Genomic DNA, 13,860 nt, shown 5'->3' with positions numbered 1-13,860 from the left:
CGTTACGCGTTACGCGAGTGGAGGAGGAGGAAGGATGGGGCCGACGATAAGGCGAAGCCGACAGTCAAGAAAGACACCATTTTATAACAGAAACAAGATTTAATAAAAGCTAAACGAACTAAAGTACACTTCTACCCTCGTATACAAAAGGGGCCGGAGAGAGAGAGTTTACAATTATTTTTCATACCTCTTAACAAGTCCGTAATAGACGGAATCCGGAAAAAAGTTGTAGACGGTCGTAGACGGGCACTCAAAACTGTAGAATTCTTTAGAACTTTAGAAAACCTCTTTAAGTTCCGTAATAGACGGAGTCCGGCGAATGGAGTCGTAGAAGCTTTTGTGGGTCCGGAGGATGCCGCAGTGTACTGTCCGTCGTACTCGAAAGACGATCGGAGGGCCCTTTAGGGGGGGAAGGAAGCGTCTTTTATAAGTTTTTGATGGGAAAACCTGTCACGTGATCGAAAACGAATCGCTATTAGGGCCATAGGTGTTCCCGGGATATTAAATAAACGACTAGTTCGGACGCTAACTATAAACCATCGTGCAAGATGATCTACCTGCTCCGAAGGAATAATGGTTTGTTGATAGTTAGGGGACAATCGTTGCCATTCGAGGGTCAACAATTTCCCGGGTATGGAATGTTGTTGATTAAGTCGTTTATAACTGGAGTGAAATAATTTAGAAATTCTAGGTTCTTAACTTCCAGATTTCACAATATAAATAAATATAGTTATAGTTTTATAAAATACATTTAAACTATTGTAAAATTAACGTTTATGAATTGTTAATTTTAAAAAGTGTAATAGAATGTCGCAACAATCCAAGCAGTTAAAAAAGAAATATTAATGGATTATAATGTATAATTACTATGTTGAAAATAAATATGATATCTGTAAACATATAACAATACTATTTTAAAATATATTTAATAATTATTTCAATTAATTGGTTTGAATTGCAATCTTATATTATAACGAATTTATATCATTTATTATAAGCAATATTTATTTTTATCGCATTCTACTTCAATATTATGATATTTGAATAAATAATAAATAAAAATTTTGTATTTTACATTCTCGAAGCTTGTTTTATTTTAGTTTCTACATTTGTTGAATTACTGTTTATTAAATTTACATGAAGAATGTGCTTACAAGAAGAATGTAATTACAATATAAGAATGTATAAAATTATAATTGTAAATTACTCATACAAATTGTAAAAATATTATAACAAAAATGAAGAAAATACGCGCAATTGAATTAAATTACAATGTATATTTGATATAATTTCAAATATGACAAAGGAGAAAATTTTCAAATGTAAATCTTACTTTATGGATAAAATTGATTTTATTCGAAAAATATAATAAAAATTGTATTTTATATTTATTTGCTGAAATCCTAAATTAAGAAGTTTTAAGAACTTCTCAAACATTAATATGGACAAGTCAAATTTTTATCAAGCATTCTGCATTCAATTTTCTTTTTCAGTGTTTTCTGTAAAATCTCTTTCAGAATGAAAATATTAACTGAAGTGTACAAATGGAATATTCGGTAGCTTAGTAAATAGATAATGGAATTTTTATAGGCCTACTTGTTTTACCTATCAAATGACAATTAATAATTTTTTTTAAATTTTCCTTTTTGTATTAAGAGTGTATTAAAAAAGGTTTGAATTTTTAGAACAGCATGCATATCGGACTTTGTTGTCTAATTGTATTTAAAGTAAAATCACATAAGAGAGGGATTATGTAAACCTCATACAAGAATACTAAGGTATGACATTAATACATAAATTATTACATTACGATTATTTTTATATCCATGTTCATTTACAGTTCATTTTTCAGTCTATTTAAATATTATTTTCCAATCATGCTCACTAACTGTAACATTGCTTCATTAGAAAGTAATTTTGATAAATGCAATGCTTCAACATCAAGCTAACTACATTATACAGGTATACCTCGAGTTACGTCGTTCCCGATTATACGTCGTTTGTCAAAAAGTATATGGAAAAATAAAAATCAAGTTTAAATCAGTTTATTCGACTTTAAATCCGTCCGCCACAAACATTGAAGTCGTAATATCACTAGAAAAGCGTTAAAAGCACATAAAATCATATTAAAATATGTATATTTACAGTAAATGTTAATATAATCATCATAAATCCTAGAGAACGAAACATGAAAACATCTGTGTTCCTATGTTGTCGTCTTATTTAGCGGTGTTTAAGTGCTCATTATAGGCGTTTCCTCCATTATTGGCGTTTAGTTACGACGTAAGTCGAAACTACGACTTACGTCGTAACTACACAAGTAAATTCGACTTACGTCGTTTTTCGACTTACGTCGCCTCTCATGGAACCAATTACCGATGTAAGACGAGGTATATCTGTATACATGATATAAACTTTCATTGAAAATTATTATTAATTTTCTTAATTACTGTAATCAGACATAGAGAATTGGATGACAATTTTAAAAATTATTTTCAAAATCACGTAAACAAAATCATTTTTAGTACTTACGTATTTAAAATTGCAAATTATGCAATCATAAATGTATTTATTTGTATCTATAAAATGGTTACAGACTAATTAAATGATGCTCATTAACTTTGCCATTGAAATTTTTCCGTTTCCTCTGCTCGTGAAAAAGTACAAAACTTAGCCTAGAAAATTATTTACAAAGTTAGCAAAAAAGGTTTCTTCCGAGTCTTCTTCTTTTCTTAATAAAGTTACATGACTTCTCATGTAACTACATTAAGAAAATTAACAACATATCTTCCGTACTTATGAAATGTAAAGAGTGCAGGACACTTTTGACACCCTATATAATTTGAAATATAAATAAATATATATTATACATTTGCAAACGTTTTCATTTATATATTCAAAAATTAGATTTTTTCAGAATTTTAATCGTTTTATCGTTAATACATGTATAAAATGCACTTCGCATTTAATCAATTAAAAGGATTATTTATTTATAAATAGAAATTATTTTAAATGCTTTATATTGATTTCAGATTTAAAATCCAACTAATTTTCCAGTTGTTACAAACTCATTTTTTCTTCTAATCGTCTTTTATTAACGATTAAAAGATTGCTGTTATTGTTATTTTTCATGTTTCTACAAGAGTAGGAACATGCTTTATTTATTATTTTAAAAATGATATTGGAATCAAAGACATGGATGCATATTCTACTTACTCTTTTATAGTTTTTAACACTTTCTAATTGTAGTGGATGGAATCGCCCAGGCGAGCGATTTACGCTATTTGTAAGATAACGGGAACTTTCGTAATTCAAAATCATAGCCGTTACGGAAGAACCTTTAGAGAAGATCCGTTGGGAAATCCGTTGTGGTTGGAATTGACTATTCGCATTTTTCACCGGATGCTCGCCCTCTGGTGTTTAAAAATATAACTATTCTATCTGGGTCGTTTGATTAATTCTTGTGTATTATCAGCAGTAAATATGAATAACAATAGAAAAAGCAAAGGTTTCTGTTGCGTTCCAAATTACAATTTCAAATATTTACGGGAGCCTAATATAAGTTTTCTTATATCCCTATTCTCACACGAAAAACAGATGATTATTCGGAAATCGGTCGGTTATATTTATGAGCTTCTCCGAATTGTGAAAGAGTGAATTAGACTTAAGAATTGGCAGTTTCCGATTGTCCAATTTTACACGAACAAGTTATGCTGTCAATTTTAAAAGATATTTTCTTAAAGTTAAAATGCCAGTTATTTTGTGTGGGACACAGGGTCGGATTTAAGCATTTCGAAGCCTTAAGCTGAATGTAAGTCCCCTTACCAACCTTCACAATTTTAGAAGTCAATCATAAAAAGAAAAAAATTAAATCAGACTATCTCTCTGATTCAATACGGTTATTAGAAGAAAAAGATGTGAGGTTTCACTAGTCTTCTGTTTTATAACTGAATTTAATTAAATTTTTATACCCATTCCTTTAAAAATCTTTTTTAAAATTGATTTTATCATTTTTTTAAAAAATACCTTACGTTAATTCTTAGAAAAAAAATTAACGAAATACTACACAAAATAAAAAGTAAAGTATGTTTTGTTGATTTGTAAAAAAATGTTTATTACAACATTCGACTTTAATTTTTTTTTGTTTACAAATGTTTGAGGCTCCTTGAAAGTCGAAGCCTAAGCAACAATTTACATAGCTTTTTACTTGTAAATCCAACCCTGATAGGACAATGTCAAAGCTGATGTTTTTAACACAAAGGGCACAAATATGCATAGAACGATCTCGCTCACTTGCTTCGATACAATATAATGACGTATCCCGCTAGCAATAATTGTTCTGCTACTATCAAATTTCTCGATAAACAGCTACAAGCAGCATATATCATTATATCGGGGAGTAATATATGATTAATTTTACATTACTAGTTACAAGCGACCCAGATAAAGTAGCCATTTTGTAAAAATTCAGCGCCTCTATAGTTCATGAAAAACGCGAATTGGCTGTCGGAAAATGGCCGTTGGCCGGACTTTATGAAGACATCGAAGCTGATTGGCGGAGAATTTGAACACCGGCTACTATATAAGAAGCAGTTTTCGGCTGGAAAAGGATCTATATCTCTCTCTCTTTGGGACTTTGCAGATACCTGGTGTAAGTGGACTCCCGTTGGACTATCACGAACTTTTCCTGACTCAGAGGTGTTGCGAGTACTAAGTCTGTTAGCGGAGGTCGCAAGGTGTCCTTCCGACGAACTTGTACGGAACATAGTCGGTCGTAACTTAGATTAGTGTATTATGGATACCTAGTTGTAAACGTTATTTTATATTTATTTTGTATATTTGTTTCGTCAATATAAACGTTGTGTTTTGTCAACCCGACTTGGTTATTTTGAACATTACTCTAATATTACTTTATATTAGAACTTTCTTACAACTCAACATTAATTTATGTAGAATTTTGTGATGTTTTCATGATAGTCTTTATATTTTATATAATAGTATGTCAACGTTAAATATTTTTAGATATAAATTTAGGGTACGTTGTAATAACAGATAAATTTTTAATTTTTGACAAATAAGTTTCGTAAAATTTATGTTACATGCTTTTTTGTTCAGAAGAACAACATGTATTTAATTAACTTTTTTTTCTTTCATGATGGTGACGAATCAGTCGGATGGCCGAGGCGATTAACGCGTCAGGCTGCCGATCTCAGGGCCAAAGATCGAATTTGTGTGAGCAATTCTAGGAATTTTTCGTAAGAATCAGATCCGGATATATCAAGCACCTGGTTTATACCATTCCTTCCTCTCTACGACAGGTGGGCTTAAAAAAAGCATTCTTAGTACCTAGGTGGAGTGAGACAGATCAAAAAGAAATCCAACTTTTTTATTTTTCAGAACATTTTTTAACAGTTTCGTTCTTCAAACAAGTTTTCAAAAGTAACTGAATTTCCGAACAATAGGAAACTCTATCTACTTGTATGTACGAACTTTTATTTTAATTGAGACCAAATCTCATAAGCCGGATGTCAAAAACAAACAACAGCACATCATTATCAATTTGTGATATAGAAATTTCATCTATTGTTCAAAATTTAAAAGAATGAATATATCTTAATTTATTCATGAAATAAATAACAATAGGAAGGTATCTTGTGACAAGAAATCTTCAATAGAGAAACTGGAACTACCAAAAGGAGATCTAAATCATCGAATTAGACAGTTTTGTTAATGAAAAATTAAACTATGGTGGATTTTCATTAGACTATGTTTCAAGTAATGATAATTTGTCTCATATCTTAACCAAGATTTTTTTAACGAAAAATTATATGATTGTTTACCAGGTTTAAATTTGACGTAACAATTCTTTTGAACCAAAATCACAGTGGGATGCTGTAGTACAATTTTGGCTAGAAAATATAAAATGCAAATAATAATAAGAGGACGCTTTTTGAAGGATAAAGAACATAAAAGTCTAAGACGGATGTAATCAATCTCCAAAAGACAAGGAACATGGAAAAAATATGAGGTTTACGAGAACGAAAAACAAAAATTTTTAAGTTAAATTTATTTATTAAGTTATTTAAAAAGCAAAACTTATAAGTTTATATATTAAAAGACCTAACTAACACATAATCAATTAAACACTTTAAAAATGTAATAAAACATCACAAGTCTAGAATAAACACTAAATAAGAGTAAAAGTTTCTTAAAAATCATTTCTTTTTACACTACGGGTTTGCATAACGTAATTACGGGACGTGAAAGAGGAAGATTTCTGAAGATACTTTTACTCTAATTTGGTGTTTCTTCTGAAATTCTAAATTTTAATTTTTCAGTATTTGCTTCATGGATCACAAGATAAAAGCGTAACTCGTTCTAATAAAAAAACTTTACTATATTTATCCTGTGTAGAAAATCCAAGAAAACGCCAGAATAGTCAGTATATTAAGCAAAAACTTTCACATAATTATAAAGGTAAAGAACATAAAATTATATAAATGATATTGGCAAATGACATCTTTAAAAGATATACTTTTGATGTTAAAAAGTTGCATGGATTGAACAGGATTTTGAAAAAGGTATCACGTTGTTTGAAGACGAAAATATAAAATATTTGAATTTAAAATTTGTCTGTTTATTTACATTTTTACGAGCAATTGTAAATAAGAAAAGGACTTTTTCAGAGGCATTTTAGATGTGTATATAGTCTGTTCACGTTTGAATGCTGATAGTCTGTACGTTTTTATAGCATATCTCATCGTGGGTTTTAAAGATTATTACGATTCTTATAAATATTTAAGTCGTTACTTATATTCTGTTTTGTTTCTCTATTTTTTATATTTTTACCGAAAGAGATTCCCTTTTTCAGTTACAGCTTACATATAATGAATTATAGACATATAAATATTTTACATAAATTAATTTATTAATCATTTATCAGATAATTTATTGCAAAATGATGGATATCACAAAATAAATAAAATAATCTTATGACATGCAAATGAAAAAAGTAAACTAAAAATTTTTCGCTATATAAAATTACTATTTTTATTTTCTATCAAGTTATATAACTAATTAATTAAATAAATAATTTAATAAACTAACTAAAATTAATAAAAAGGTAAATTCTCTATTTGTGTAAACATCCATAATTATTCTTTAAAATGTTTATCAGAAAAATATAACAAATTTCAGTTTAATTTATATATTTTTTTTACAAAACTATAAATAGTTCATAATTTTTTAGAACGAATTTATTTTTCATAAACATTGCAATAATTTCTATGATGTTGGTTACTTTTATCAAATAATTTTTAGATTTTAGAACTGATCAATTGAAATATTCTGAATAATAAAGAAGTGTAAAAGTATAAATATTTCAATAAAAGAATATACAGAAAGTAAGGATATGAAAAGTGAAAGGACACTTATAACATTTCATTCTGTGTTTACATGCAGGATGTAATCTAGTTTTTATTTTATGGTAGAATTCTGTTCAAAACTCATTCAATTCCCGCATCAAATATAGAAAATATTTAGTGATTCGGAAATAAGTAATAAAAATTTGTAAAATTTGTAGAGATATGAAAAATAACAAGAAAGATGTTTTAAGAGAAGATTTATCAAAATTGAAAAAAAAAAAAAATTCTGAAAAGCACTTCTCAAAACTGAACGAACTCTAATGATGACAGCATTAGAAAATATAAATTTTCTAGTAATGTTTCTAAAAACTATTAGAAAGTTTCGAAAACTACTTTTAAAGCCATATACTTTTTCGAAAGTATAGAAGTCCTAAGAGTTAAGAACTAAAGTACAGTACATTTCATGCTATATATAGATGTAGTGTATTAGGATATTGAAAATCACAAAATCGTATTTGTTTTCTTAAATATAAACAATATCATTTAATTAAAACCCAATTTAAACATAAAGATTTTTTCAGAATAATTCTTAATGTGATGTATTCATAAAATCTATTTATAATTAAATTAGATGAGAAAGTTTGTAATAATATCATCGGTAACAAGACGAAACAATCAGGTATTTTCATAGCATTTTCTATGAGTTTTCTATAGTCAGAAGATAAAAGTTCTAAGGAAAACATGTATTCATATTGTTCATAAGCGGTGTTCGTACCGTAGATAAGTGTTAAAGAAATAAGAATAGACTCAGTTCACTGAATATCGATGTGATTGTTTGAAGATAGCTTTCATCATCATCTCCAACATAATTATCTTTCGTTTCTATTCAATCAACGAAACAAATATGCTGTGTATAAAGAGTATTATTTACGTTTTGTATACGACAACCAAATATTATTAGTAACAATTGTTAAATTGCTGAAGTATTCATGTATTAGATAAGGGTAACAAAATCATAAAATATAAACTATTTTAAAGCAAGATGTTATCAAATATTACATAAGAAATAAATGCAAAAATTATTAAAATTATTTTAAAATGTTTGCTCATTTTTGCACGAAATTAAATAAGGATATATGATGAATAAAATTATATCACAGAAAATAAAATAGATGTACAAATTAAAAAATAATAATTATTATTATATTTTTTCTGCGCGGTATCAATCGCATGATGCAAGCATAAATATTGTTACTTTGACCTCACTTTATCTCTAAAACAGTCTTCAACTCTCGTTTTCGATTACATTTTTGGATTTCTCATCGCAGTTATTGAAAAATGGCAAAGTGTAATCAAAATTTTGAAAACGAACACAATTCTACAAGCCACTTAGAAGAGGTTTCGTTAACGCACCGCTTCAAATAATACGCGATAAAGTTTTTAAAATCTTGTATTAGAAGACACTAATATAATATAGCCTATGTTTTCTGACCTAACATTCTGTAACTTTATAGAAGTAATGTTATTTGTAATCCGATAATGTCAAATGAGAAACTGGATACTTTTTAAAAACTCACTATAAACTATAAATCTGTCAACAAAATTTTTCCTGTTCTGCTAAATATCACGATAGGGTTATCTGACTGTATTCAAAATAAAATTTTATATATACATGCTACAGAAATAACAATTATTATTATTATTGTAATTAAACATTTATAAATGTTCTGGTATTTTGGGATGTAACGATAGAATTTACTTTATTTTCATTAATAAATTGTAACATATTCTGTAGAAATATCTGCTTATTAGATAGTTTTCAGATATTTTCTTATTATTTTAAATTAATTACTTGAATACAATACTCTATTTTTTTAATAGTTAAATTTTTATTGTAGTGTTTATGAAACCGTGCCGGTGCTTATTCTGCAACTTGAACACAAACTATATGGTGTATTTTCTCGGACACATGGCAAATTTCATCACTAAGTTTTCCTCAGTTGATCAACTGAGATCAACTGAGGAAAACTTTGTTTGTGTTCATGTTGCAAGTTAAATTTTTTTTAAATGAATGTTCTACATCTATACGATTTTTAATTAATTAAGGAAAAGAAACGAAGAAGAAAACTAATAAAAAGAGCTTATAACAAATTTATTAAAACAAAACAATTAAAAATGAGAAATTTGATATACAGTAGTTTATTTATAAAATGCTATATTATAGAAGCGTTACGTTAATAAATTTTTCACTAGTATTGAAATATATGATAGAATGTCAAGAATTCATTACATTTTTTCTTATTCTATTCCAAAAAATCACAAGAAAATGTTTTAAAAGCTTATGTTCACGTTGAAGAAAATCATATAATAAGTAAGAAAATAAAATTACTGATCATTTTACAATTATCAGTAATATAATAATCTGTCTCTAGACATCACAAGAAAAAACTTATCATTCATTAAAAATTTACATATTTCTAAAAACAAGAATTTTTTAATAAATTTTTTAAAAAGTTCCTGAAGAGTTCTAAAATAATCGATAAGGAAGTATTTTCTCTTTTACTGCAATTATGAATAAAACCAAAATCTTTTTATAAGGTGAAAAATCGAAAAAGTTTTAAATTTTGTTGTTTTAAAAAACCAAATTTTTTTTTAACTTTAATGGTTGAAATATATGCTTAATTCGTAATACCTTGAAGAGAGATAAACTACTATAATATTTATTAAATCCTTATTAAAATATACGAATGTTACGACGATATGGTTATTTATAGACTCCCCATTTTTATGTTTTTGTCAAATTTTCATAAAACAAAATATTTGAAGAATAACAGAAAGAAGTGCGAATGTAATGTAAATTTTGACATTCGAGGTTTTCACAACTGAATATATTTTTAACATTATTCGAAATCTCTCAATTTATTTAATATTATGTCTCTTAATCTATAAATATATCCCCATATTAATATTTGAATTATGTTTAACGTGGTGACACGTATTACCAATGCAATGCTGAAGTTTAGCGGCGCATAGTAATTATTCTTAGTAAAACAAATCACAAAACATAACTATTAATTTTATGGTTTTATAAATATGTTTATTTAAATAAAATCTACATATTTATTTGGAAAAAATAATAAGCGTAATAAATATGCAAACAAGAATACTAATTAACACTATAAATATTATAATACTATAAACCAATGCTATTATTTTACAATACTACAAATTTTACTTTCGCTGTTGTTATATATAACAGATGGAAAGTATGGCGATCGGTCAAAAAATCTAGGTAAATTCATGTAGGTCTTTCTTAAATTATTCTATTGTACAATTTTTTCAAATAATATATTCAACAAAGAGAACTTACTGATATTTCTTACGTTGTTTTCACATTATTTCTAGTTGAATAATAAAAAAAATGAACCACTTTACGTAAGAATTTTAAAAAATAACTTAATTTTCTCTTATAAATTTGAAATAGTTCTTTTTCAGAGTAAATCTTTTATAGAATTTATATTACACCCGGCAAATCTGATTGTATTGTCATTATACAAAACAAGTTTTGCATTTGAAAACTGTATATTAAAAAAGTAATATTAACTTTTCCTCAGAGCCAAGTGGTTGTTTAAGAAAATCACTTGCATTCCTAGCTTAAATAAAAGATATAGAAAAGAAAGAAAAAGAATAGAATATAATAGAAATTTTATTTTGTTCATAAATGCACAAAGCAATCTTTATCGACTTGCAAATTTTGGTTTTTTTTTCCAGTCACTTTAATTAATTCAATGTGCTCCGATACATCCCCTGAAATAAATTCTGCAGGCGCTACTGCTCTGATCAAAAATTTGAAGATTTTGAAAAAGCTTAATTGTACAAAATAGAATTTTAATAAAGAAATCGTACAATTAAATTTGTTTGTCTTTGAATTTATCAAAATACAATTAAAAGAAAAAATATCTAGAAAATCAGTTTTGAGGAAAAAAAAGATGAAGAAATATTAAATGCTAATTTTTTCATCTATCATCCTTGAGTTTTTCTTTTTTCCTATATTAAATATGAAAAATTAAAACTCAAAAATGATGAAATATTCGAAAATAATAAAATCTAGCCACTTTATACATTGTTACAATATTATTTGCGCTTTAAATTTTTATAAATAAATTTTATCATAAAAAAATAGTAATAATAGTATTAATAATAATAATTGTGGTATATGGTTTAATATTAATAGTTTAAAATAATTATTTTATTTATTATTATCTATGATATTTCTTACATTTAGTAAACATTAAACATATCGCAATTGTTATGTTCTCATTACTAATAATTATGCTTCTATGCAATATATAATTGTGAAAACCTGGGCTAGCGCTTTGGTCAATTTATAAAATCGTAATTATTTAGTATTTAATATTTATTAATATTTAAAGAAGTCATGAGAAAGGCGAATTTAAACATGGAAATTCGTGAGATTTTATCGCTGATATTTCTTCCTTTGGAAATGCAATATCTTCCTGAGACGACTGAGACATGGAAGCGGTCTGCCAAAATTCTTGGATTGGCCAAGGGTTCAGCTACCGCGCGATCATGACCAAATTTGGGCATACGGATGCGTAGGAAAGAAGAATCGAATATAAGGGAAGAGGGAAAGGTCAGGGATTTCTTCCGTTGTTGTTGCTGACTTAGGCCGTTGTCCAGATGGTCCTCCCCTTCTGAGAAGTCGCAGAAGATTCCTCTCCTCTCGATCATGATCTAACGTCTTGTTGATTGTGTGTCAAACTTGGGCAAATATTTTGTGATTAAAAATTAAATGGAATTGTCTAAAAGAATCCTTAGCAGTTGCTAAGGTTACTTCCACATGGAAACTTTGAAAGGTGAGGGTATTTACTCTTCACGAACCGATTGTAAACTCTCCTGGCTTTTTAGCTTCATTGATTGTATTCACAAAGTGTTATGTTAAATGTAGTAATGTGTAGCATTCAGCGATATGCTGGATGTAGTTGGCAGCCACATTTTGTAGTATGTCTCGATAATCTTACGTTTAAATAAACCTTTGCTCTTTCATGTTAACTTAGTAGCAGAATGGATAACTTCTGGGTCTGTCTCTTAACTTCCTCCTCCGTTCGCTTTTATGTAAACTCGCGACTTAGTCGCGAATAAAAACCTAGGTGGTGTCAGAAAAAAATAGATAAACCGGCATGATGGGCCCCTCACGCCTTCTACCATCACAGTTAATAAAGAATAATAGCAGTAAACGGTTATTTTTTTAATTTGGGGGCGTGTACTAGCCGCTGGAGGTACGGGTGAACTTTTAGTGAAGCTTGATAATTCTGTTTTGAGTGAATTGAAAACCCATAAGAAGCCGAAATATGACAATTTTAAAGAAGTGGTTATTTGTGAATAGACTTTCCTTGATTTTAATTGTGTGTTTATTAATAATTGCTGGGATTGAGTCCAATCCAGGCCCTTTCCCTCGATCTCCACAACAAATACGTCAAGAAGATATGCAAAGAAGAGGACGAGGCAGACCTTGCAAGAATAAGCTTAAAGAAAAAGAAAGGCAATTGAGCGATACATCTAGTGAAGATTATTATCAGTTAGAGGATGTTTTTAATAAAAATAGTCATGGAACCTCGAGAGCTACGAAAATTTACGACTACTTCGAAACTTCAAGAGATCTAGGGCCACAAGTTCAGGAAGAGTCACAATTTACATTGAAAGCAATATACGAGCTAATTCAAGATAAGTTCTCTCTTCTTCATACTGAACTACAAGGAATTAGAGCAGAAGTCATTGCTTTGAAAGAAAAAAATAAATATTTGAATGGAGAATTGTCAAAATTATCCCAAAAAGTAGAAGAATTAGAGGAAATATCTAATAAGAATTGCCAATTGAAAGGTATGTTAGAATTTGAAATAGACCAGCTAGCTAACGTGAGAAATAATAATAACATTATAGTTTTAAACTTTCCGTTCAACTCGACCGATCATGTAAAAGAAATTAATCAGTTTATAAAAAAGGACTTGGGAATAATCAATAGTCACATAAAAGGAGTGGTTAGATTAACCAAAAGTGAAATCAATCCCATAGTGAAAATATTATTGGGGTCCGTATATGATAGGAATCTGATTATTAAAGAATTCTGGAAAAAGAAAGGCGACTTCAATAATAAAGTGAAGGAAAAGATAAGAGTTACTTCGGATTTATGCATGAGATCCAGAATGAGAAGAAAAAAATTATTGGCAATAATTAAAGAAGAAAAACACAATGGGAATAGAATTATTATAAAAGATGATTATTATATTAAAGACAACATAAAATATACATATGATATTAATCTAGATAAAGTAGTCCAATTGAATGATTTTTCGAGGAATTGATCGTCATCTTAGTTCTGATTATGGCTAGATAGAAGAAATAATAGTTAGTTTGAATGTTTAAATGCTAAAACTATGGTAATAGAAAAATTGAAACAGATTTGGCCTACACTTAT

This window comes from Centruroides vittatus, unplaced genomic scaffold (genome assembly GCF_030686945.1).
Source record: "Centruroides vittatus isolate TY-2023 unplaced genomic scaffold, ASM3068694v2 contig_426, whole genome shotgun sequence".
In the NCBI taxonomy this organism is placed as follows: Eukaryota; Metazoa; Arthropoda; class Arachnida; order Scorpiones; family Buthidae; genus Centruroides; species Centruroides vittatus.
The sequence above is the reverse complement of the archived record's forward strand: the minus strand, read 5'-3'. Positions refer to the sequence as shown.